At 44.2% G+C, this 24,738-nt stretch overlaps 3 long non-coding RNA genes across 6 annotated transcripts in view; 2 read left to right on the forward strand and 1 right to left on the reverse strand.

Moving 5' to 3' along the window:
• LOC310848091 overlaps positions 1 to 2,741 on the forward strand; it is a 28,121-nt gene extending 25,380 nt beyond the window's left edge. Inside the window, exons 2-3 of the long non-coding RNA XR_014566154.1 lie at positions 1,450 to 1,868; positions 2,634 to 2,741. This is a non-coding gene — a long non-coding RNA (uncharacterized lncRNA). The remainder of the gene's footprint in view (positions 1 to 1,449; positions 1,869 to 2,633) is intronic.
• LOC310848088 lies at positions 612 to 10,346 on the reverse strand. 4 transcript variants are annotated; one of them, XR_014566148.1, is made up of 4 exons: positions 10,114 to 10,222; positions 4,590 to 4,842; positions 2,735 to 2,828; positions 612 to 633 (listed from the first exon to the last, which is right to left on the reverse strand). It is a non-coding gene; the product is annotated as an uncharacterized lncRNA (long non-coding RNA). The 4 variants fall into 4 exon arrangements; XR_014566149.1 differs by lacking the exons at positions 612 to 633; positions 10,114 to 10,222 and adding an exon at positions 10,244 to 10,346 and having other exon boundaries at positions 2,690 to 2,828; XR_014566150.1 differs by lacking the exon at positions 612 to 633 and having other exon boundaries at positions 2,690 to 2,828; positions 10,114 to 10,221.
• Positions 5,622 to 24,538, forward strand: LOC310848087. Its single transcript, XR_014566147.1, has 3 exons — positions 5,622 to 7,381; positions 22,506 to 22,627; positions 23,972 to 24,538. It is a non-coding gene; the product is annotated as an uncharacterized lncRNA (long non-coding RNA).
• Positions 24,539 to 24,738: the final 200 nt, after the last annotated feature.

Here is a 24,738-nt window from a genome sequence, read left to right on the forward strand (position 1 = left end):
GTAAATCAAAGCTGGCATTCAGCGCATCTCAGGAAGTCATGTGACTTGAACACAGCAGCTGCAGGCACAGCATGCTAAAGCAATCAATGGGGCTGTCTACTCCACCATTATATTGTGTCAGAAGCCCTAGCAGCGAGGAAGTTGTCTCTCTGTACGGCTGCAAATTGATTTGAAGCCATAGTTTAAATCGGACCAAAACAGTAGTTTTGCCACAAAACTAAAATATTGGCCTGTCTGGGATGGTGGGAATTATGGGCCCAGCAACATCTGGAGGGCCACAGGTTTCCCAGCCCTGCTGTACATCTTTGATAAAATATGAACTGTATATAAAGCGCTCCTTGGCAGGTCTGATTTTAGAGGTCAGGTAACACAAAAGTGTCTGGCTTGCCACACACACTAAGCAAGCCTGAGCATTGTGTATGGAGGTCCTGGGCTGCCCAGATGAGAACCCACCTTCCCACTCCCAGCCTCACTGATATGGTCCAAAGGAAAGCAGAGTAATAAGTTTGGCACCAGCTTGGCTGCAGGAGTTGCCGGAAGGAGACATACAAGGCAACATCCCACCATTTTAGGGACTCCACTCCAGATTTGTGTAGAGTTTACTTCTGAGTCGTTTCTTCTCCTGAAGATGTCCTACAAGGCAGTGAGTATGAATTGTTCCTTGGAGTTTACTCCTGAAGCTTTTATCACAAATGAGTATAGCCACAAGGCTTCGGAGGTTTAGGATCAGAGTCTTCGTTCTTCTAGATGAGCTACCTTCCCAAGTTGACAAGCCCCATCTGCCTCTCATTTCTCTCATGTGGATACTGCCTTCTTGGCCATTGGACCCACTATTGGTCTCATCCACTAAATCCACCGGGATTTGATGGAGTGGGGGAGGAGGGAGCTAACTACTTGGTAAATGCAATATGACCACAAAAGAAGCACATCCTGAAGGAAGACCTAGGCTCTGCACCAAACAAATGCCCATTTATTGTGCAAAGAAGTGTCCATATTAAAACAGCCTTAAGAATCTGTCATGCAAGCTACACCTGCTCAAATTCCCTCTTCTACACAATTAGTAATCAATAGATATACCATTTAATTACCACAGTAGCTTCTAAACCAGGCATAGGCAAACTCTGGCCCTCCAGATGTTCGGGACTACAACTCCCATAATCCCTAGCTAACAGGAACAGTGGTCTGGGATGATGGGAATTGTAGTCCCAAACATCTGGAGGGCCAGAGTTTGCCTATCCTGTTCTAAACTATTAAAGAAGCAGGAGTCCTGCTCTATTTTTCAGCTGGCCCCCTTAAATATAGTCTCCTAGGCACTGCTGCCAGGGACACGGGTGGTGCTGTGGTCTAAACCACAGAGCCTAGGGCTTGCCGATCAGAAGGTCGGTGGTTCAAATCCCTGCGACGGGGTGAGCTCCCATTGCTCGGTCCCAGCTCCTGCCCACCTAGCAGTTTGAAAGCACGTCAAAGTGCAAGTAGATAAATAGGTACCGCTCCAGCGGGAAGGTAAACAGAGTTTCCGTGTGCTGCTCTGGTTTGCCAGAAGCGCCTTAGTCATGCTGGCCACATGACCCAGAAGCTGTCTGTGGACAAACACCGGCTCCCTCGGCCTATAGAGTGAGATGAGCGTGCAACCCCAGAGTCGTCCGCAACTGGACCTAACAGGGGTGCCTTTACCTTTAACTAGGCACTGCTTCCAGAGCTACAAAAGCCTAGAAGAACTTCAGAACTTTTTACATATAGTGACTAGATGATGAATGAATCTGTCAATTTCTGTTCTTCCCATATTCTCGTTTTTCCATCTTAAATTGAGTTGTCCACTTCTTCACTTTAGTTTGTGCTATTTTTAAAGTCCTCATGGAAATTTACCAGTATTTTAACATGATGTCAGAGTTGCCTCTAGGTCCCAGCTCACAGAGGACCAACGCTAGTCAGTAATAACGTATAAAAGTCTTTATTGAAGATTAGTTTCCATTTCCAAACCGCAGCGTGCAACTCTACGTCTTAGAACCTAGACCGGCGAAGCTCCATCTGAGTCTCCGCCCCCTAGACACCAGTTTAAGACTCTAGCCTTACTCCACCTCTTCCGTTGTTCTTTCCTCCTCTGGGTCCTTCTGCCCCCTGGGGTTTCCTCCTTTCTGGACTCTTCTGACGCTGACCCCCCTGAGTCTTGCCCCTCCTTCCGGCGGGCTTTAGGACCTGGCTCCCTATCCGGGCTACCTGCTGTGCCGCTCGCCTGTACATTTGAACTTGGCGCGCGCGCCCAGCCGGTAACTTTCCTCTTGACCGTTTCCCCGCTCTCCGATGGAGGCGTGGTCAATCCTGACTCATCTCCTCTCGCTGGTGGTGAGAACACTGGTCCCGATGCCTGGGACTCCTCCCCCCCACTGCGCTCTGGTGGGGAAGCTGGTCCTGATTTCCAACTGCTGCTCTGGGAGTCCCCGCTGGCCCCTTCCTTCTGGGGTTTCCCCCTTGGCACCCCCCTTGCCCTGGCCATCGGCGCTCCCTTCTGTGAATCTTCCGATTCGCTGGAGAGGCTCATGGAATCCCTCTGACCACTGTCACTGCCTACGCTCCCCTCGGATTCCTCCCCCTCGCTCTCCATTTCCTCCCTCTCCTGTGCCTCTGCTCCTGAGCCCCTGACACATGAATATTGCAAAAATTTGGAGAAGTGCACATTTTGAAGGATGGCTGTGTCTGTATATTGTTCAGGAAATTGTGAATCAGGGAGGCTCACCTTTAAGTGAAACACCTGTAAAGTTAATATTCATCTATGTTCTTGTCAGGTCCTGATGGTGCTCTGTGATGTCATGCTCTCTTTTCATGGATGCCTATGACAACAGATATGAACGATGGGATGGGATCTTGATGCTCCCCAATTCAGCTAGCAGGATGGGCTAATACAGTCATGACATCCATTCAGGACCAAACAAGAAGGGATGTTAAATGTGCCAATGGGGAATTTTCTCCCTCTCCCTCCTGCCAAAGCAAACACCAGCTTCGGAGGAACGGTATTCCTCAGGACTACAGCAATGGAGAAAAGGGTTAAATTCTCTCTCTACACACCTGTGCTGATACCCTTAATTATGAGCCCCAGCCGATACAATGTGCATTTTGAACACCTGCACTAAAAAGCTAATGCATATTATCATGTGTAGTGCGGCCCTTAAGAGTTCATGGTTGAACAGAGAAACTGGGAAAGCTAATTTCCTGAGAGCCCAAATTATTGTTTGGATGCAAAGAGCTCCTTGAAGGCCACACAATTATTAGCAGCAACATGGGGGAGATCAGTGTTAAAGGTGAAGAGGGGTCATGGCTTAGGGAAGGCTACACTTAGAAGGATTTGCCACTGGCCCCCCAACCAGCAGGTAGATATATGAGCCTGCATTTCCTCTGCAATTTGCCCAAATGATTGCAGGGTCTCCCTCCGTTCAGGCATAAAAAGTGAGCAAAAGGGAATGAGGGCAGCGGCCTCTCAAATGGTGTCAGTATCAGTCCTCCAGCACAATTAGGTGTCTGTTCAATGAATTTGAGCAACCAATTAATGCCACAATCAATTTTGTCCTCAAAAGCAGCAAGCGAGGCAGAAGAAAACGATGGGCAGTGAGGGCAACGTTCAGCCGTTTGCAAACTCTCTCTCACTCTGTCAGCTTGTGAAATTGGCAGAAGGCAGCGGGGCTCACAGAGGGATTTGAGAACAAAGTGAGGAAAGGAGAGCTGCCAGATGCCTGCCAATTTCAAGGATGGTGCAGTATCCCAAGAACAGCATCATCGCCCAACAGAACATAATGTGCAGCTTTTGCTTTAGAACACTACAAGCCCATAGTGAGGCTGGGAATGTTGATTTGGCAATTCTGGAATAGATACACAATTTGCAGGTAGTATTTCCAAGGGGAGCTTTCTCTCTAATCCAGACCAAGGTTGCCCTCTCCCCAGCCAATTGGTCAGTTCTGTTACACTTAGGCCAAGGAGTGGGGTTGAGTTAGGCATAAAGGTAAAGGTACCCCTGCCCGTACGGGCCAGTCTTGCCAGACTCTGGGGTTGGTGCGCCCATCTCACTCAAGAGGCCAGGGGCCAGCGCTGTCCGGAGACACTTCCGGGTCACGTGGCCAGCGTGACATCGCTGCTCTGGCCAGAGGCAGTTAGGCATACATAACCACAATAAGAGTACTAATGCCAAACACCAGTCCTAAAAGTTATTTAAAATATAATAATAAAATGAAGATAGGAGTGCCTGGCGTGCTCTGGTCCATGGGGTCACGAAGAGTCGGACACGACTAAACGACTAAACAACAACAACCTGTAAAAAAAAAAATGATCCTCAACATCAACAAAAAATCAATGAGTTTGTTTTAGGGATGGGTTTTTAAAATCACCTAGGGAAATAAAAAAATCTCACTGGCCAACTCAAGAAAATGCCTCCTGACCTCTTCAAAGTGCCTGGAGGTTTTTTTGAGCAAGACATGATAGCAATTCAGTCATAAGCCATGTGTGCTAGTGGGATAGGGGGCAGATGTGAGAGGATTGTGTAGAAGATAGAATTTGTATTTCTGAACAGTTCAAACACTGTTTATTTCCTTTTACGTACATACCTTACAAATTCAAGACATCTGTTTGTCCTGAAAGCAATGTTTCTTTATTCATGACTGCTGTGGCAAAATTAAGACAGCTGACAACTCTAATTGAATGAAGGATGCCTCTCTGGTGGCGGAAAGAGTACTTCTCAACAGCATCTCACCCATTATTCCAGGGCAGCGCTTTGCCTTTGCCATCTGCTGAAGGGCTAAAGAGTTCTTCCTCAGAAGTTGCCCATTTACCACCTCCTGTAAATGTAGTGAAGACCTGCTGTACTAGTGGTTTCTAGACAAACAACATTTTTAGAGCAAGAAGCACTTTTCAGGGGCAACAAATCTGCAATAGATCCAGGGCCAGCCCAACCATGAGGCAAGGAGAGGTGACTGCCTAAGGTGGCAGGATTCACAGGGACAGCAGATTGCAACATCAATCTTCCTTCACCCCTTATTCTTGATATAAACCTTTCCTCACCCCTTCTTCCCTGGCGAGGAGTGGGGCACAATTTTGGGGTCCACTTCAGGTGCCAAAATGTCTGAATAGATCTATTGATCCATTGATTCTAGAATAAATTATCATGTGCACAAAGCCTATACTGCAACGTGGGGCTTGCATTCTAAGTGATGAACCCAGTGTTACTGCTCTAAAACTTTGTGAATATCTTTGCCCTTAGGCTGCAAGAACACAGCAGCAAGTCAGCACCTCACAAACGATCAGGTGTTCCAAAGTGCTTCTTAAAGTCAGCATGGTGCTCCTCCTGCCATGCATACTCAGCACCACCCCATGTGAGTGGCTGGGAGAGGTGTTGCTGAACGGAATATTTTGTGATCTTGACCTAATCACATTGGCCAAGAGATCACCGATAGCTCCGAGCTTTCTTAACCTGTCTGCAGAAATTAAAATTTCTTTTCAGGCTTTGCCACACATGGAAAATGCCAGGGTGAGAAGAGGCACTTGGAATGCTCTGTTCAGTTCTGATATCTGCGCCGCAAAAAGGGCATATTGCAGAGCTGGAAATGTTTCAGAAAAGAGCAACAAAATTGAAGTCACCTATGTGGAAAATTGCAGAGCTTGGTGTAGGAAAAAAAGAGGACATGACAGAGGTGCATGGAATTATGCATGGTGTGCAGATAGTGGATAGAGGAATTTTGAGGCCTTCTCCTCTCATAATGCTAGAATCTGGGGTCTCCCAATAGAGCCAAATGTTGAAAGATTTACAGCTGACAAAAGGAAGAACAGCACACAGCTAAAGTATGGAATTGGGTCCCACAAAATGTAGTAATGGCCACCAACTTGGATGACTTAAAAAGACTGGACAATTAAATGGAGGATAAGACTGTTAGTGGTTACTAGCCATCATGGCTATGTACTATCTCCATTATCAGAGGTAATATGCCTCTGAATACCAGTCACTGGGAAGTAAAACTGAGGAAAATGCTGTTGTGCTCATGTCCTGCTTGTGGTCTTCACATAGGCATCTGGTTAGCTACTGTGAGAACAGGATGCTGGGCCAGATGGACCTTTCATCTTATACAGCAGGAATTTTGTGTTCTTAACTCTTCTCTCCTACACACACACACCAGACAGAGTCCAGTAAAGTCTGAGGATGTTTAATGGCCATAGCTTGCTTAGTGTTTGTTGGGAGGGAAGTGGAAAATTATGGTGTGGAACTGTAGATGAAGGTATGGTTGACAGGTTGGAATCCTAAACTGGAGCACTCTACACTGCAACACCCTAACCTTTAAAATAATATTGTCAACCACAATTGTTTCACATACGTTTCAGCGACCAATGGTTCTCTGCTCTAAAAAAGCAGAGACAGCTGGGTCCAGCAGCTAAGGCACCCAGTATGCCAGCATGCAGGCTTAAGTGGACTTTAGCCCAGTTCCACTAGCTCAGGTCTCCATTTTATACTTAATTCCAATACATTTGGGGAGCTTTGAGAGATAGAAAGGATTTATGCTCCAACCTGACCTCAGCAATTGCAGAACCTCTGCACAGCTTGCAGATCAATAAGAGCAGCCCACACCTCGCACAATATTTCCTTTCTGTGCTAGCAGATGGGAATTCACTTCAAAGGCAGAGAGGTTAGGCAAAACACTCTGCCTTCAGCAGAGATCATCATGGCTTCAGAGGTCGTATACAGCTGTATACTGCTCAACACAGCTCTCTGTCAATCGGCAGCAGTAATCAAGGGCAGGCAGAAGCAAACCAAGAAAGGGGATTGGCTGATATAATGCAGCCCGCCCCCTGATATTCAGCAACTTGGTAAAATATTATTCAAGTCTCTGTTGCGTCTGCTTTGCATTGTTGTCTTTTAAGTGAAAAAAGCAGCCAGCAATGGCTTTGCATTATATGTTCCAGGAGGAAGAAAGGATCACTGTGTTGCTTGTTCCTATCTCAGACCCTTTGTTTTGGCAGGCGGACGGCTGTGTACTCCCCAGTACTTATCACAGAAATGAGACGTAGTCAACATTTTCCTCTGCAGCTTCATCTGAAATTTCCTAAGGGCACAGTTGCATGGAAGGCTCTGTTCCTTCCAGTTGTGTACTTTCATAGCAGGTATGATGCAGACTAAGGTATGCTGCAAGTTTTCTACATCTGTCATGCAGATGTGGAGAGCAGGGATCAAAGCAGAAGAACAGAAGAAGAGGCCTCCCTGCTGGATTAGACCAAAGGCCAATCCTGTTCAGCATCCAGCTTCCCACAGTGGCTGACCAGATGCTGGTGGGAAGCCCACAAGAAGGACATGACTTGCTCCTGCTGTTGTTGCTCCTGTGACTGGCATACAGAGGCATGTATGATCCCAGAGGTAAGTTATAGCTGTAAGGACTATCAGCCATTGATGAGAATATGCAATCCCAGAAGAATGTCCCTTTGCAATCACACCCTTACATTAATGGTAATTACACATGGGACAGGGGAGGGGAATTTGTTCACATTTAAAAGCAAGGTTACCTAATTCACACTTTATGAAACAATTTGTAAAGCAAAGCCCAGCCATCTGGAATCTGCACTTCTACAAGATGTGGCAAACTGTGAGTTCTTCAGCCAAGTAATGTGAACAAAGATGCATATAACAGTGAGGGGGGGAAATGCAAAAATGCATTATATTAGGTGCAGTTGCTTTTCAAAAATGTGTATATTAAGAAAAATTGTGTACAAAAATGTCTATATTAGGAGAAATTTGCCCAAAACTCTTGATTAATTTTCTTGAGGGTTTTTTTTAATTGTAAACTGATGTGGAAATGTGGAGAACAGAACTTAAAATTGGAAAAATCGGAAACTGAAAGAAACTGAAATTGGCAAAGTCTCCTATTCCTAGGAAGTCAGCTCTCGGACACGAGGAATTAGGAACCTGTGTACTAGCAGTGCCACAGAGAAGGGATCTAATATGAACGAACCAAATCTAACAAAATACAAATTTGGCCTCTCACCAAATACAAATGATGTAACCACATTTTTCCTATTTAGACCTAGCCATGGTATGATGTAGTTGGCCACTCTTGAATAGTCCTCAAACAACAAAGTTCACTCCCACTCATTTGTGGGACTGCCACCCAGGCCAAGTGGCAGGGAACATATGACATTCCAAGGAGCCTGCTGGATTACGCCAGTGATCCATCAAGTCCAGCATCCTCCTCTCACAGTGGCCAACCAGATGCCTATGGGAAAGCTGCAAGCAGGATCTGAGCACAAGAGCACTCTGCCCTCCGGTGGTTTCCAGGAACTGGTACCCAGAAGTATTACTGCTTCCAGCTGTGGAGGCAGAGCACAGCCATCATGGCTAGTAGCCATCTAGATAGCTTTATCTTCCATTAATTTTTCCAATCCGCTTTTAAAGCCATCTATGTTGGTAGCCATCAAAGCCTCCATAGTTTAACTGTGGACCGCCAAGAATCCAAGAAGCAAATCCACTGCTCAAAGAAATGAAAATGTGTTGACTGGTAGCATCAGTAGTTAGAAACCAGGGCCATTTTATTTATTCATTTTGAAATATTTATATACCACTTTATATTTTTAAAAGTATCCAAAGTGGTGAGCAAGAGAAAATAATCAAACACAACAAATACAATTAATATGAAACATTAAAACAGCAATACATAAATAATCCAATGTGGGCAACAAACAAAATTTGTCCAACGAGTCCATAGATTCAGAAAATCTATTCAATCTCATCCCGAGATCTAAAAACTCCTTCTCATCTACATCCAGGAGCACCATTAACTGCACAGACCCAGGTGAATCAGGTAGCAAAGCAACTCTGAACTCCTATTCAAAGAAACTGTCATCTCTGCATGCACAACAGCTGTCTCCAGTGTAACACTTCAGCTTCACCGCAGCTTATGTTTTCAAATCAGATGGAAATTGGTTTGAGAGAAACCCCATCAAGCAGCAGCATTTCTCAAGAAACTACAGGATAAGTAAGGGCTGAGGCTAACATTATATATACCTGGCTCCAAACACCAGCAATGGGAGCACACTGGAGCCCAAGTAAATAGTAATGTGTCCACAGCTTCAGAAAAGAAAGAATCTGGTAAGGGTCCTGCATGGATTATTTTGAAGGGGAAATATGTCATTTTTAATATATGGGCACCCTTCATAACTGATCCTGCATACATACATTTTGTACGTAGAAATTGGTTCCTGAGTAACAAATGCATCTATGAAGTGGCCCTTCATATTGTATTCTTCTTAGTCCTGATTCTGCCATATGAATTCTGTAGGGCATTTTCTACTCCAGATTTAGGATGCAATTCTAACTCCACTTAGCTGGGAGTAAGTCTCATTAAATTTTATAGAACTTACTACTGCACAGACATCCTTGGCTCAATATAGTTGGCATAATTGCTCTATATGCAAGGATATGTATAGCATCAGGTTTAGGTCAACTCATCATGTGATCCAATATTACCTAACATTTCTCCTGGCAAGGGAGAGAATATGGAGTCTGGAGATCTGTAATCCTTTCCCCATATGAACATATAAGGGGCTCCAGATAAACCAGCATTAATAAGTGGAAGTGAATTTGGGAGTCCTAAAAAAAAGGAATCTCATTTTCATTGCCATATGGTTGGCATATCCCCACTCTTCCCTTGGCCTTGCCTAACATCCTATAATTGTCTATTTGAATCTCATTTAAACACCTACTGGGACCTATCCAAAGAAGTGTCAGTAATGAGCTGGAGATGCTGGGAAGATTTGTAGATGCTTGAGTAGCCAAGAGAGGAAGTCAGCATTCAGATGAAAAAGAAGAGGAGGAATGGTCTTGCACAGATCATTTAACAGATGCAAAATCTATAGAAAATTCCACTGAGAGCTGGTTAGGGGCTTGATCATGCTTGAATGGCACCCTGGCTGCAGTGATGGGGAGGGGAGGAATCTGTTGCCCCTGGAGAAACTGAGGAACTGCTGCTAGTATATCATTGCAGTTGTTATATCTGCAAGAAGAGCCGCTCCAAGCAGTATGATTCAATAAACAGGGATTCAACACTAGCGGGCAGCTTTCTGGGGATTCTGATGAAAAGCTGTGAACTTAAGTACCTCTGCTGAGCTGCTGGAGGTTTGGTAACTATCCAGTCTGTCTGCTGCTGGGCCAGACTTGCTTATGTTTGCAGCAGCTGCTCATGGTACCCTAAGGCAGCAATGAGACAGACACACACACAGCACTCACTGGTTAGCTTCTCCCACTATCTACATCATCTTCATTTCATTCAGTCTCTCCTCCCAGGCTGATGGCTGATAAGCTTTCACACATTAACAGTAAAAGTGAATGCTGTTAATAGTGGATAGAAAACAAAAAGTAAGATACATTCTGGCAAGTGCTGGCTTTGCATTCACAGTGCAAGCCGTTTTAAGCAACTGCTTATTTACAACTCCAATCCTATGCATGGCCAGTTAGAAGCAAGTCCCAATGAGTTCATTAGGGTTTACCTACTCTCAGGGACCCCTTCATGGATCACTGCCTTGCCGTGGCGAAGGGGCTTGAAGAACTCAGAGAAGCTATGAACTATGCCGAGCAGGGCACCCAAGATGAACAGGTCATAGTGGAGAGTTTTGACCAAACGTGATCCACCTGGAGGAGGAACCGGCAAGCCACTCCAGTATCCCTGCCAAGAAAACTCCATGGACAAAGACAACAGGCATATAAAAGATATGACGCTGGAAGATGAGCCCCTCAGGTCGGAAGGCGTCCAACATGCTACTGGGGAAGAGCAGAGGGCAAGTACAAGTAGATCCAGAGCTGATGAAGCGGCTGGGCCAAAGCCGAAAGGACACTCAGTTGCGGATATGCCTGGAAGCGAAAGGAAAGTCCAATGCTGTAAAGAAAAATATTGCATAGGAACCTGGAATGTAAGAACCATGAACCTGGGTAAGTTGGAGGTGGTCAAAAATGAGATGGCAAGAATAAATATTGACATCCTGGGCATCAGTGAACTAAAATGGACGGGAATGGGTGAATTCAGTTCGGATGACCATCATATCTACTACTGTGGGCAAGAAACCCGTAAAAGAAATGGAGTGGCCCTCATAGTCAACAAAAGAGTGGCGAAAGCTGTACTGGGATGCAATCTCAAAAATGATAGAATGATCTCGATACGAATCCAAGGCAGACCTTTTAACATCACAGTAATCCAAGTTTATGCACCAACTACTTGTGCTGAAGAAACTGAAATTGACCAATTCTATGAAGACTTACAAGACCTTATAGAAGTGACACCAAAGAAGGATGTTCTTCTCATTATAGGGGATTGGAATGCTAAAGTAGGGAGTCAAGAGATAAAAGGAACAACTGGCAAGTTTGGCCTTGGAGATCAAAACGAAGCAGGGCAAAGGCTAATAGAGTTCTGTCAAGAGAACAAGCTGGTCATCACAAACACGCTTTTCCAGCAACACAAGAGACGACTCTACACATGGACATCACCAGATGGGCAGCATCGAAATCAGATTGATTATATTCTCTGCAGCCAAAGATGGAGAAGCTCTATACAGTCAGCAAAAACAAGACCTGGAGCTGACTGTGGCTCAGATCATCAGCTTCTTATAGCAAAATTCAAGCTTAAACTGAAGAAATGAGAAAAACCACTGGGCCGGTAAGATACAATCTAAGTCAAATCCCTTATGAATACACAGTGGAAGTGAGGAACAGGTTTAAGGATTTAGATTTGGTGGACAGAATGCCTGAAGAACTATGGATGGAGGCTCGTAACATTATACAGGAGGCAGCAACGAAAACCATCCCAATGAAAAGGAAATGCAAGAAAGCAAAGTGGCTGTCCAATGAGGCCTTACAAATAGCGGGGGAGAGAAGGCAAGCAAAATGCGAGGGAGATGGTGAAAGATACAGGAAATTGAATGCAGATTTCCAAAGAATAGCAAGGAGAGACAAGAAGACCTTCTTAAACGAGCAATGCAAAGAAATAGAGGAAAGCAATAGAATGGGAAGAACCAGAGATCTGTTCAAGAAAATTGGAGATATGAAAGGAACATTTCATACAAAGATTTCCATAATAAAGGACAAAAGTGGAAAGGACCTAACAGAAGCAGAAGACATCAAGAAGAGGTGGCAAGAATACACAGAGGAATTATACCAGAAAGAAATGGATGTCTCGTATACCCCAGGTAGTGTGGTTGCTGACCTTGAGTCAGACATCCTGGAAAGTGAAGTCAAATGGGCCTTAGAAAGCACTGCAAATAACAAGGCCAGTGGAAGTGATGGTATTCCAGCTGAACTATTTAAAATTTTAAAAGATGATGCTGTTAAGGTGCTACACTCAATATGCCAGCAAGTTTGGAAAACTCAGCAGTGGCCAGAAGATTGGAGAAGATCAGTCTACATCCCAATCCCAAAGAAGGGCAGTGCCAAAGAATGCTCCAACTACCGCACAATTGCACTCATTTCACACGCTAGCAAGGTTATGCTTAAAATTCTACAAGGAAGGCTCAAGCAGTATGTGGACCGAGAACTCCCAGAAGTGCAAGCTGGATTTAGAAGAGGCAGAGGAACCAGAGACCAAATTGCAAACATGCGCTGGATTATGGAGAAAGCTAGAGAGTTCCAGAAAGACATCTACTTCTGCTTCATTGACTATGCAAAAGCCTTTGACTGTGTCGACCACGGCAAACTATGGCAAGTTCTTAAAGAAATGGGAGTGCCAGATCACCTCATCTGTCTCCTGAGAAATCTCTATGTGGGACAAGAAGCTACAGTTAGAACTGGATATGGAACAACTGATTGGTTCAAAATTGGGAAAGGAGTACGACAAGGCTGTATTTTGTCTCCCTGCTTATTTAACTTATATGCAGAATTCATCATGCGAAAGGCTGGGCTGGATGAATCCCTAGCCGGAATTAAGATTGCCGGAAGAAATATCAACAACCTCAGATATGCAGATGACACAACCTTGATGGCAGAAAGTGAGGAGGAATTAAAGAACCTTTTAATGAGGGTGAAAGAGGAGAGCACAAAATATGGTCTGAAGCTCAACATCAAAAAAACGAAGATCATGGCCACTGGTCCCATCACCTCCTGGCAAATAGAAGGGGAAGAAATGGAGGTAGTGAGAGATTTTACTTTCTTGGGCTCAATGATCACTGCAGATGGTGACAGCAGCCACGAAATTAAAAGACGCCTGCTTCTTGGGAGAAGGGCAATGACAGGCCTAGACAGCATCTTGAGAAGTAGAGACATCACCTTGCCAACAAAGGTTCGTATAGTTAAAGCTATGGTTTTCCCAGTAGTGATGTATGGAAGTGAGAGCTGGACCATAAAGAAGGCTGATCGCCGAAGAATTGATGCTTTTGAATTATGGTGCTGGAGGAGACTCTTGAGAGTCCCATGGACTGCAAGAAGATCAAACCTCTCCATACTGAAGGAAATCAACCCTGAGTGCTCACTGGAAGGACAGATTGTGAAGCTAAGGCTCCAGTACTTTGGCCACCTCATGAGAAGAGAAGACTCCCTGGAGAAGACCCTGATGTTGGGAAAGATGGAGGGCACAAGGAGAAGGGGACAGCAGAGGACGAGATGGTTGGATAGTTTTTTCGAGGTTACCAGCATGAGTTTGACCAAACTGCGGGAGGCAGTGGAGGACAGAGGTGCCTGGCGTTCTCTGGTTCATGGGGTCACGAAGAGTCGGACACGACTAAACGACTAAACAACAACAAACAACAACACTCTCAGGGAAGGGACGCGGGTGGTGCTGTGGGCAAAACCTCAGTGCCTAGGGCTTGCCGATCGCATGGTCGGTGGTTCAAATCCCCGCGATGGGGTGAGCTCCCGTCGTTCGGTCCCAGCTCCTGCCCACCTAGCAGTTCGAAACCACCCCTAAGATAAATAGGTACCGCTTTATAGCGGGAAGGTAAATGGCCCATTTGGTCCCATTTGCCATTCGTAAGTGGCTAAGCGTCTTTGCAAAGACTTGGAGTCAAAGGAATTCTAAACTGATGTTGAGAGAACAAGGGTTGGAATTCACACAGAAACAAATATAAACACAAAAATATACCCAAACTTGTATCAATGCTAGTATGTATTAATAAGCATGCACATAAGCTAGGGTTGCCATATTTCAGACAGTGACAATCCAGACAGAAAAGTTCTTGAGCTTTGGAACAACCTATAGTAAGTGCTCCTAAGGCACCAGAAGAAATTAAAAGGTTTGGAAAAGTGGCAGGTTTTAAAATAAACACAGAAAAGACTAAAATGTTGGTTGAAAACATGAATGACCAGTCAAAAAAGGCTTTAGAAATGGCGAGTGGCTTAAAAATGTTTGGCCCCTGGCCCCAAGGTTTCCCAGTCTTCATCTAGATCAGGGGTTAGCAAGGTTTATCTTGCCTGGGCTGGACCTGTCCCACAGAGATCCCTCTGTGGGCCAGATTGTGAGCGCGCCCCCCTGCAATTTTCGGCATCTGCGTGCGCGTAGACGCAATTTTCAGCACCACGGAAGTGAGTCCCTGCACCGTGCTGCGCCAGTTTAGCGCAGCGCACAAGTGGCCAGCTCGGTTCAGGGGTGGCTCATGGGCCAGTCAAATTACCTCCACAGGCCGCTTCCGGCCCATGGGCCTTAGGTTGCTAACCCCTGATTTAGATCCATCCAATTCTGACTTCAGGGCATGCTTTGGGAATCTAAACTGCATTGGTCAAACTAAGAGACAATTGTCACCTTTTGAAGACTCTTGAACATCCCAGCAGTATTTGGTACCATTGATTGTCTGTTGGGACTGGAGACACTGTGTTATAGTGATTCCACTCCTATCCACCAGGCAGGTTCTAGCAAGTGTGCTGGGGATTGCTGCTACCCTGCATGGGACGTATCCTGCAACATTCCATCTTGTCTGCCATGCAGTCGACATGAGACCACAGGAAGAGTTGTAAGAAGATATGGAATATGGAAGATATGGAACTTCTGAGTTTGCTGCATTCGCAACCCGAAAATCCGCAACATGAACTAATGCAACTAGAGGTATGGCTGTAATGGGCAGAACAAAGACAAAAAAACCGAGGCTAGTACCAGTCCTATTATGAGGCATAATGAAGTGGCCACCCAATGCAGCTGTTTGGGGTCTCATGAAAATCTGGAGGGTCACAGTTTAGCCCCCCTTGTATTGCAACAGCTAGTAGTAGTTAGTGTTGTAGCCAAATTGAAAGTACTGGTTTTGATCCTTGAAGCCCCAAATCATCTGGGTGCATTGTAGCCAAAGAAGAGCCTCATTCTCTATGCCCCTCCCCTCCCCCACTGCCTTTAGATTACCAAGGGAGTCTTTGCTTGGAGGACCCTTGCCACTCAAATTTTGGCAAGAAGCTATATGGAGCAGGGACTTCTCAGTGGTGGTGTCTTTGGTGTGCAACTCCCTACATAGGGAGGTCTGTTTGGCTGACTCCCTTTTATCTTTCAGAAATTGTGCCCCATATGTTGTTCTTTGTCAGAAAAGCTACTGCATATGGTGAGCCAATTTTTGCTGTCGCTTGTTGGGGTCTCTTTTGTATGTGTGTGTGATTATTGTTTCATTTTCATGTTTTTGTTTTAGATATATTATTATTTGTATTTGGAAACCAATGCATGAATCCCTTGGGTTAGTCAGCAGGGTATTAAATGTCGGAAATACATCTCTTTTCTTTCCCACTGCCCCCAGCCCTCCATTACACTTTAGTTTATTATGAAGAGATAAAAACAGAACTGGAAGCGGCAGCCTGCAATCCTATTATTGCCCCCATAGTGACACTCTATCTTGGGTACACTAAATCCTTTTCTCCTACCCCAGGATGCTTATTACTAGGCTGGCCTGCTTCTCCGCAACAGAGCTATTGCCATGGAAACCATCAGAGGCTCAAGGGTGCCTGGCTAAGGCAATAAATGATTTAACTATTGCGCTGTGTGATGCTGGGACAATGGCAAAAGAACATTCTATGCAGGAGGGTTGTTGAAGGGACTTGCCTTATAGAGCCTTCCCTGATGGCCTTTCAGGTTCCTTGGTAGCATGAGATATGATTCAGTGATGCTGTGCTATTCCTACACATGGGATTTGCTGCAGCCCACCTTATACCAACTTTTGGACACCAATCCCTAATTTAGGGTGACCATGTGTCCCATTTTACAGACCGTCATACTGACAGGTTATCGAGTCCCAGTCCAGTTTAAAGAAGGGAGAGCAAAGGGGGCCCTAAAGCTGCCCCTTAACAGTTAGCAGCTGGATAGCAGACTGAGCAGGTGCCCAGGTCACCTGGTCACAGTCTACCCCACTGTAGTGAGATGTACTGTATTTCTCTTTAAATCATAGCAATCATTTCTAAATGTGCATCTATACATATAAATGAGCAAATTTCATGCTAATGTTGGCCCTCTTTCAGATCATGCATTTCCTTGCTTTTGGTGATTTGGCTACCCTTCCTCAATTGCAAATAATCAGCCTCTTTACCAGGCATGGGCACCACCAGCAGGAAAATGCAGCACTTACACGGATACTCCATGAAACACAAGAGATCCACATGGAAACTGCTTTGTGCACCACAATGGCCACACTTGCACACAGAGTGCTTCCATATGACAATCATAGCACACATCCCTCACCTCAACACAAACATAAACAGAATGATACTCAAAAGTGCAGCCTTGGTTTGGACCCACAGCGTGCCCTTAATTTTTTAAACTGTGCCTATCCAGTGAAAAACAGTCTGAACAATGGTTTCTCCATCAAGGTTGTGTATATGTTTTGTGCATGATCACCAATTTTGCAGGTTTTATAGACTGTGGGCCTGGGGCTGAACAGCTGGTTCTCACTCAGCCCATGATACTAGCCGTTGGCAATTGTCAGGCAGCAGTGACAAAGGTCTCCGAGGCTATAGCAAGGGCCTAAGCAGCTGAATTTGCTTAGCCCATGAAAGAGGTAGGTCTCCATTTGGAAGGGTCACTATTCCTTGAGCCATATATATCTTGCCCTGGCAAAAACAGTCAACCAATCATATTCCAAGAAATGTTTCATGTGTTTAGTTTGGAAAGAATCACAGTGAATATACTGAAAAAACATGCTATATTAAATATCTTCCTTTAAGAGATGGGGGAGAAATTCAATGCAGTTCTCTTTAAAGGTGAAGTTTTCTAATTCACACTTTCTGAAACAATATGAGAATTATAATATAGCCATTCTTCAAAATTTCTCCAAATTTTTCAAAAAAATTCTCCAGCTATGTAATGTCTACAAAAATGCATATCCTAAGGTAAAGTATCCATAAAGATGTTTATTACATTACTGAAAATAATATACAAAATGCATTATTTTATAAATTATATAAAATATAACAAATTAGGAGGGAAATGCACTAAAATACTGGTGAATTTTCATGAGGATTTTTTAATAAAATAATTTGCAAACTGGTTTGGAAATGTGGAGAATTGAACTTTGGGGAAATGAGAAATGGAGAGGAACTGAAATTAACAGATTCATTCATTCCCAGTTCCTATTCGTAGGCAGTTGATAGCAGCTTCTTATCCTCTGCTCATTCTTTACATGCTGCCTCATCATTATGGAAATTGAGTCTTTCCATAAAACAACCAAAGCATGGTTTAGTCTTCTGCAAAGGGGACAAAAGATGACTAATGCATAATCAATAGGGCATCGTAGTACCACAAACTATTTATATTTCGATGTTTTCAGCACATAAGGCAGTGAATGGCACCAGCAATAAGCTAAACATTCAACAAAGCATGAAAATTAATAAAGACTCATAACCTTGAATTCAACCCAATGGAGGCAACAAACACAAAAGGGAATTACAGCCAAGGTTCAGTGCCAAGAAGACTGTCTGATTTACCAGCACAAAAGGCAAATAGGAGCCAAGATTACAAGTAGCCAAGTAAACTAACTGTGGGAGGATGAAACAGGGTCAGGCAGTAGTTCAGTACATGCAGTGTATTGCTCTCAGTAAGAAGTTTAAGTATGCCCTGGGAGCTTTAGTCTCCAGGAAGGCCACTGGATGTCTCTCTCCAGGTATAGCTGAAGGGAGAAAAAGCCCTCTGTTAACAAAGACTTGCAAACCTTAAATAGTTGCCTGCTAAACCCAAGTCCACTCGTATGGGACCCCGCCACCCCCACTCACAAGCTGACAACAGAAGAGGGAATTTTGGCAGATGCAGCTTATCATTAGAGTCAGTATGCCCTATACTGGCACAGAGACAGAATCTCAAGTAGGGATTGGGAATTTGTGGCCTTCTATCATAGTTGTTATTGGACCAGTATGATTTTGACCAAACTGCGGGAGGCAGTGGAAGAAGAGAAGGAGAAGAGAAGGTTGAAGAAGATTGGAAGAAATTTAAGATTTACTTAAAAAAGCACTGTAATTTGGTTGATTGTTAAGATGGAGGCTAGATCATAAATAATTGACCAACCCATAATTAGATGCAATTAGGGTGATAAGTGAGATTGAGGAAAAATCATAAACCTTTGAGAGAAATATTAGATTATATTTTAAATGAATGGGACATAAGAATGTAAACAAGATGATAAATTGCGGGCAAGAATTGACAATGATGCAAGTGGGAGCGGGAGACGTGAGGGAATCCAAAGAAGTTAAGAAACTATGTTATGATATATGTTACACTGTTCATTTTATTTGCATTTATGTTTTAAAATCTTAATAAAAATATATATTTTTTTTAAAAAAGGAAGACAGGAGTGCCTGGCGTGCGCTGGTCCATGGGGTCACAAAGAGTCGGACACGACTAAACAACTAAACAACAACAACAACAAAAAGTTGTTATTGGACTACAGTTCCCACAATTCCTCACCATAGGCCAGGGTTAGGATCTGGAAGTTAGGATCAGGGAGATCCAGGTCAAAATCCCTGCACATCCCAGAAGTTGATTGCATGATCCTGACCTGTTACTCTTTCTTAGCCTAGCCCTTCTAGCAAGGTTGTAATGCAAGTAAAATGGGGTCAGACTATGAACTGTCCTGCGATCATTGGGTGAATGATGGGATAACAATGATGCAGGAATGAGTAAAGTGACACCAGTTAAAATTCGCTTTTCTATACAGCTGTTACTGGTGCAGAAGCCGTGCCCTCCTTTGCCTCTCATCGCCCTATTACAAGGGGGAAGATGTCATTAATTCTCCTCCCTTGTACATAACTGACAGAACAAAGTGTCTATTGTGATTCCCAGACAGAATGAAGTCTGACTCAGAGCCAAACAAAACATTGCACGCAAACGGGTATAACAAAATCCTGACAGCCGTTCTAAGAAAAAGCAGATTCAGAAGAGGATCATTAGACCAAGAAAGTAGAAGGCAGAGGGGTGATCAAGTACAACCCTTTCCCCTCCTGCTTGTTTCAGAAATAGTGCTTCAGGTTAAGAACTTTGCTTCAGGATAAGAACATAAATCGTGCTCCGGCGGCGTAGCAGCAGCAGAAGGCCTCATCAGATAAAGTGGTGCTTCAGGTTAAGAACAGTTTCAGGTTAAGAACGGACCTCCGGAATGAATTAAGTACTTAACCCAAGGTACCACTGTATTGTACAACAGGCCTAGATGAAGGTGCATATTTGGGATGCAAGTAGCTTGAGAAAGACCAACACAAGAGAAAGGAGAACAGATCCACTCACTGACAATCTCACCAGACAATAAGGAAACAGTAAGAAAGCTGTTTAGAGGAAGAGTATTCTGCACAGATCTACGATAATAATCCGTTTTGTCCATCCGTTGGCAGCCCTATAACATACAACTCCTGTTGCTGAAGAACTATATCCAGCTCCTCCTATGGGGGAAGCATGAAATGAGAAAAAACAACACAATTGCTGCGTTAATATGGGAAAGGGTTTAGTAAGCTCCAGTTTATGACTTGCTTTGCTAACAAATCTTGAGATGTCATAAGAACATAAGAAGAGCCCAGCTAGATCAGATGAAAGGCCCATTTAGCTCATCATTCAGTTCTCACAGTGGCCAGCCTGATACCTATGGGAAGCTCATAAGCATGATGCCTCCCAATTGGCTGCCGGGGTCCTGTCAAGAAGCATTAGTTCGGGATTTTGATTAGATTAAGCATGCTTCATTGATGTGTCCAGAGAGCTACAGGGTTCTGTAGTTGCTTAGAGTTGCATAAAGCTGGGCGTACCAATCCTTATGCAAATATCATACTGGTGAATGATGCTTGATAAAGTCCAGGACCCCCCTCTCTCCCCACAACTCTCCTAAAAAGATACAGCATCATCATGAGTATCTGACATTAAATCAAGTGTTCCCAAACATTTCTACTAAATAAAACACCAACCTATAGTGCATAAAATAAAGAAGCTGCCTTATACTGAGTCACACCTTTGGGCCATCTAACTTATTGTTGTCTGCAATTGCCAACAGTGGCCCTCCCAGATTTCAAATGGGACATTCCCAGTCCTAAGTGAAGATGCTGGAGATTGACCTTCTGCATGCAAAACAGATGCTCTACTACTAAGCTATGGCCCTTCTCCTAAACCCAGCCCTTTAGCTACTTGAAGAATGGATGCTACCAAGATAGTAGTACAGAGGCAAGACTGTTCATGAATGATGCCTCTGAACAATGTGGTAAAGTCTGTGTTTGGTGTTATGGTCAAGATCAGGCATAGGCAAACTCGGCCCTCCAGATGTTTTGGGACTACAACTCCCATCACCCCTAGCTAATAGGACCAGTGGTCAGGGATGATAGGAATTGTAGTCCCAAATCATCTGGAGGGCTGAGTTTGCCTATGCCTGGTCAAGATCCAGAATAAGACACTCCACAATAAATTAGTGAAGGGATGGGTAATCTGTGGCCCACCAGATGTCATTGGACTTCAATTCTCATCAGCCTGGAACGCTGAGCACGCCTTAGGCACCAAGCGACCTCCACCCAGCAGGAGGAGGAGGTGGCAAGGAGCCCCAGCCAGCCACCGCCATGACCTCACTTGTAAAAGGAAACTTGCAGATGGGAACCCAATTAAGGAGGCTTCCACACACACGCAGAAAAGGGGACAAACACGGAATAACCTCAACCCGGTGGATCAGTAAGGACTGGTCTCTTGGAAAGGGACTGGGGGGGGGGAGCCCGCTTGGATCACTTGCTAGGGTGGAGGGTGCGCGTAATTTTATTTTATTTTAGTCTGGAAGGAAAGAGAGGGGCCACTGCCTTTTCAAGTTTCCAGCTGCTGAATGTTGGCATAGAGAGATTTTGTTTCAAGACCATCGAAACAGAAACACATCATAATCATAATAATATTATAGAGATAGGAATTAGAGGAGAGATAAAGTTAAATTTTGTTACTATCAAATTAATCAACTAAAAAAATTACAGCTAGCTGGCTATTCAAAAAATTAATAAATTAATTGAGGGCAAGTAATTTTTTTTAAATGGAACTTATTGGGCTGCATTGCAGCCGTTAAAATGACTACTCTTCCCAAGTTCTTATTTCAAGGCTCTCTATATCAATTCTTCAATTCCAATTACAGAAATGGCTGGTGCTAATTAAAATTTTATTTTAGATAGTAAGTGGAATAGAACAACCCTCCAAACTTTGTATCACCCAAGGGACAAAGGAGGGATAGAAGTGCCTTATGTTAAGTTAAGCAACGGTGCCTTAAGTTATATTATGATGCCTTTCTGCTTAGACAAAAAATGCATATTATTAATAAGTCGGTAGAGATCCTGCGAGTTCAAATGGAATCTTATAAAACAACAACTGTCAAATATTGACAAGATCAAAAGGGAGCAATGGGAAACCCTTGTTTCAGTGGCTGCATGCCAATGGAACTCTGCCTTAAGTGAAAGCCATTAGTCCAATTGTTGCTGGCCAAATTACACTTTGCTCCAAATGTCCAGACGACAACAAAAGCTTTTTTGGGAAACCACTTATAGGCTTTACAGGATATGAATTTTGTTAAATAAAAAAACAAACAAACCTACAACCATTTCATGTAACTGTTAAATAACGTGGGAGACAGAAGAGATTGCTGAAGATCCTCATAACCCCAAAGCTGTAGTGCTACTTTCCCTGAGTTCTACTTTAACCCATCCCTACATCCTGAGCTTTCCCCCCCAAAAGGACACCTCCATGGATTGTGGCAAAAGCCATGGAGAGATCTGAGAGAGCCAGGGTTCTGGCTTTTGCCCTGCTTCCATTTGCCTCTGACTCTGCCCAACACTAGCATGTGACCCTTGGAAGGTTCCCCAGAAGGAAATGCAGCCCTTGTGCTGAAAAGGGTCCCCTGCAACAATTTTACAGTGTCTCCCTGATTGGTATCAATACGGATGAAGGGTGAGCTACACATCAACAAGCACACGCATAAATCACTGCTGAAGTGCACCTCCAATTGTGCAGAGATAATGTTGTTGTTTCCCCAGCCTGTTGCTGTTAGTTACAGACTACCTGTGATGTCACAAAAACACATGACAGCTGAATGGATATAAAGGTGGGCCTTTTCCTCTTCTCCAACAGAAGACAGAGGGCAACAGCTGTGACATTCAGAATTGCCCAGCCTTCTTCCACCTGGAGAAGGAGAATTGGCAGATGGACAGAGATGTTCATCTGGCTGTGGGATGCCATGGAGCATTAATAAGGCAAGTTCACTTGCTGAGAGGGATGTGGCTTGAAGGCAGCTGATACCCATGGTCAGAAGCTGGCTGACATCTGGCGATGGGCTTAATGGAAGCTGGCAAATGTTTTTATCTTCCTTAGTAAATGCTTTTTTTTCTAACTGGGGAAAAAGAACATATACCTTCAGTCTTTCAAACTTGCTGTGACCTAGATAGCAGTGCATCTTTCTTAAAACAGAAAAAAAAGCCAGTGAGCCATGGATTTCTGAATTGTGAAGAGCTCAATAAGCAAAATTCAAGCCTCCCAAATGAAATTTGGACGTTGGTGGATATCTGCAGATTGAAGCCAAAGAACAAATATTAATGAAGAGTGAATGATAAGTGAATGTGTCCGTTGGTGTTTATCATTGATGTTGGCTAGCATATGCATGCCTATGTGTATGGGAGGTTTTAATTGTGGAAAAGGCAAATGGTATCAGTAGCTTCATGAATGTGATGCGTAAAAGGAAATTGGTGGATATTCATGAACAGCTGAGAACTCTGGAAGTTGGCAAGCTGAAGTTAGCTGATGAAGTCTCCAGGCTGAAGTCAGTGGAGGTGCCTGGTAGGTCTATCACAGGCTAAACATTATGATTTAGTGATACACCACAATGTCTGAAACATGGAATTATGTAGGGTGGCGGGGTGAAGATCGGGCAAAGGAGCGGTCTTTGGAGATCGCACAGGTGAGGGCTGAAGATCGGGCAAAGGAGCAGTCATGGAGATTAATAGGTACATGTTATGTGCACTGCAGATTCCTCCTCTCTGAGGCAGGCAAACCCTCGTGTTTGGAGGGTGAACTTTTCCCATTCCTCCCTAGACAGAGGGAGAAGAAGCAGCCCAGCTGCAATTGCTGCATCAGGTAGAGAGAGAGAGAGAGACTGTGGTTATGGGGATGCGCCAAGGCTAGGAGTGGGACCGTTCTGCTATCGGAGGGGGAAATGAGCTGAAAGCAAAGGCAGCCACCAGCCTCCAGAGGGTTCGCAATTATACCACCCCCTGGAATTCCGAAGGTTGTGCTTCACAATACATCGCCAGCTCAATTATTTTGAAACTGTTCTTATGATGTGGCTACAAACCGGTGTTGGATGATGCATCAACACATCACACAGCCTTGGTGCCTGGGTGATGCTGTTCAATGGTAACTATCCCCCTCATTGTCTCTGTCCCACCCCCCACCCCCCAGGATGTCTGAAGTTTCTTCAGACCAACTGAGAAAGCAATGAAGAGAACTGTAGCACTTAAGCAAGCTCGCTTACATCTCTAAACAAATGTCTTTCTAAATATATCTAGCTGTAGTGTTCATTCTATCTTTTTCTTCCAAGACAGTTTATGTGAGCAGTAAACATGAAAGATGGGCTGGGTGAGAAATAATAAACAGGAACACATTGACGATGGAGAGCAGGAAGTCAACTCAATGAGGAAATTGTACTAAATTTGATGTCATTTGGTACTGATTTGTTAAAAAATTGGAAAACTAATAAAAATTATCTGGCAAAAAAGAAAAATAATAAATCAGTAGTGAGTTGCCCCACAATGGTCAGGCCAGGGGAGGTTGCGCTGGTGCTTCTCCAGCTGTTGCCATTGGCTGCAGGCTGCCTGGGATGTCACAAAAGGACATGGGGGCTGAGGAGAAAGAGGCAGTTATTTGTGGCAGGCTGGAGGGAGTGAAGAGCCTTGGTGATTCAGGGGAAGTTGAGGGAGGGCCAGCTGGAGACAAGGAAGGGAAACCTGTGTTGGTTCCCTACTAGTTGAGTTGCCAACTTTTCCCTCCCTTTTTTAAAGTCAAAAAAAGTCACAAATAACTTTGTCAGAAAAGTCAGATGTCCCCCCAATAAACTTTTGAGGATCCACAGGGTTTGAAAAGCTCTCTGAGCTACAATATTTCTTATAGGTCTACTAGGGTCAACAGATGTTATTGTGCCAATTTTCAGTTGGCATAATAACAGCAGTAGTTCTGGAACTTAGAACATACCCAGCTCTTTAAAAATCAACAGCACTTAAGAAATCCCGGAAGGATGAGGAGTCATTTTCCATTGAAATAAGCTCAGGTAAGGACTCGCCTTTTCCAACTGCTGCACGTGAATGATTGGGTC

Source organism: Podarcis gaigeae (assembly GCF_964106915.1).
Source record: "Podarcis gaigeae genome assembly, chromosome: 6".
In the NCBI taxonomy this organism is placed as follows: domain Eukaryota; kingdom Metazoa; phylum Chordata; class Lepidosauria; order Squamata; family Lacertidae; genus Podarcis; species Podarcis gaigeae.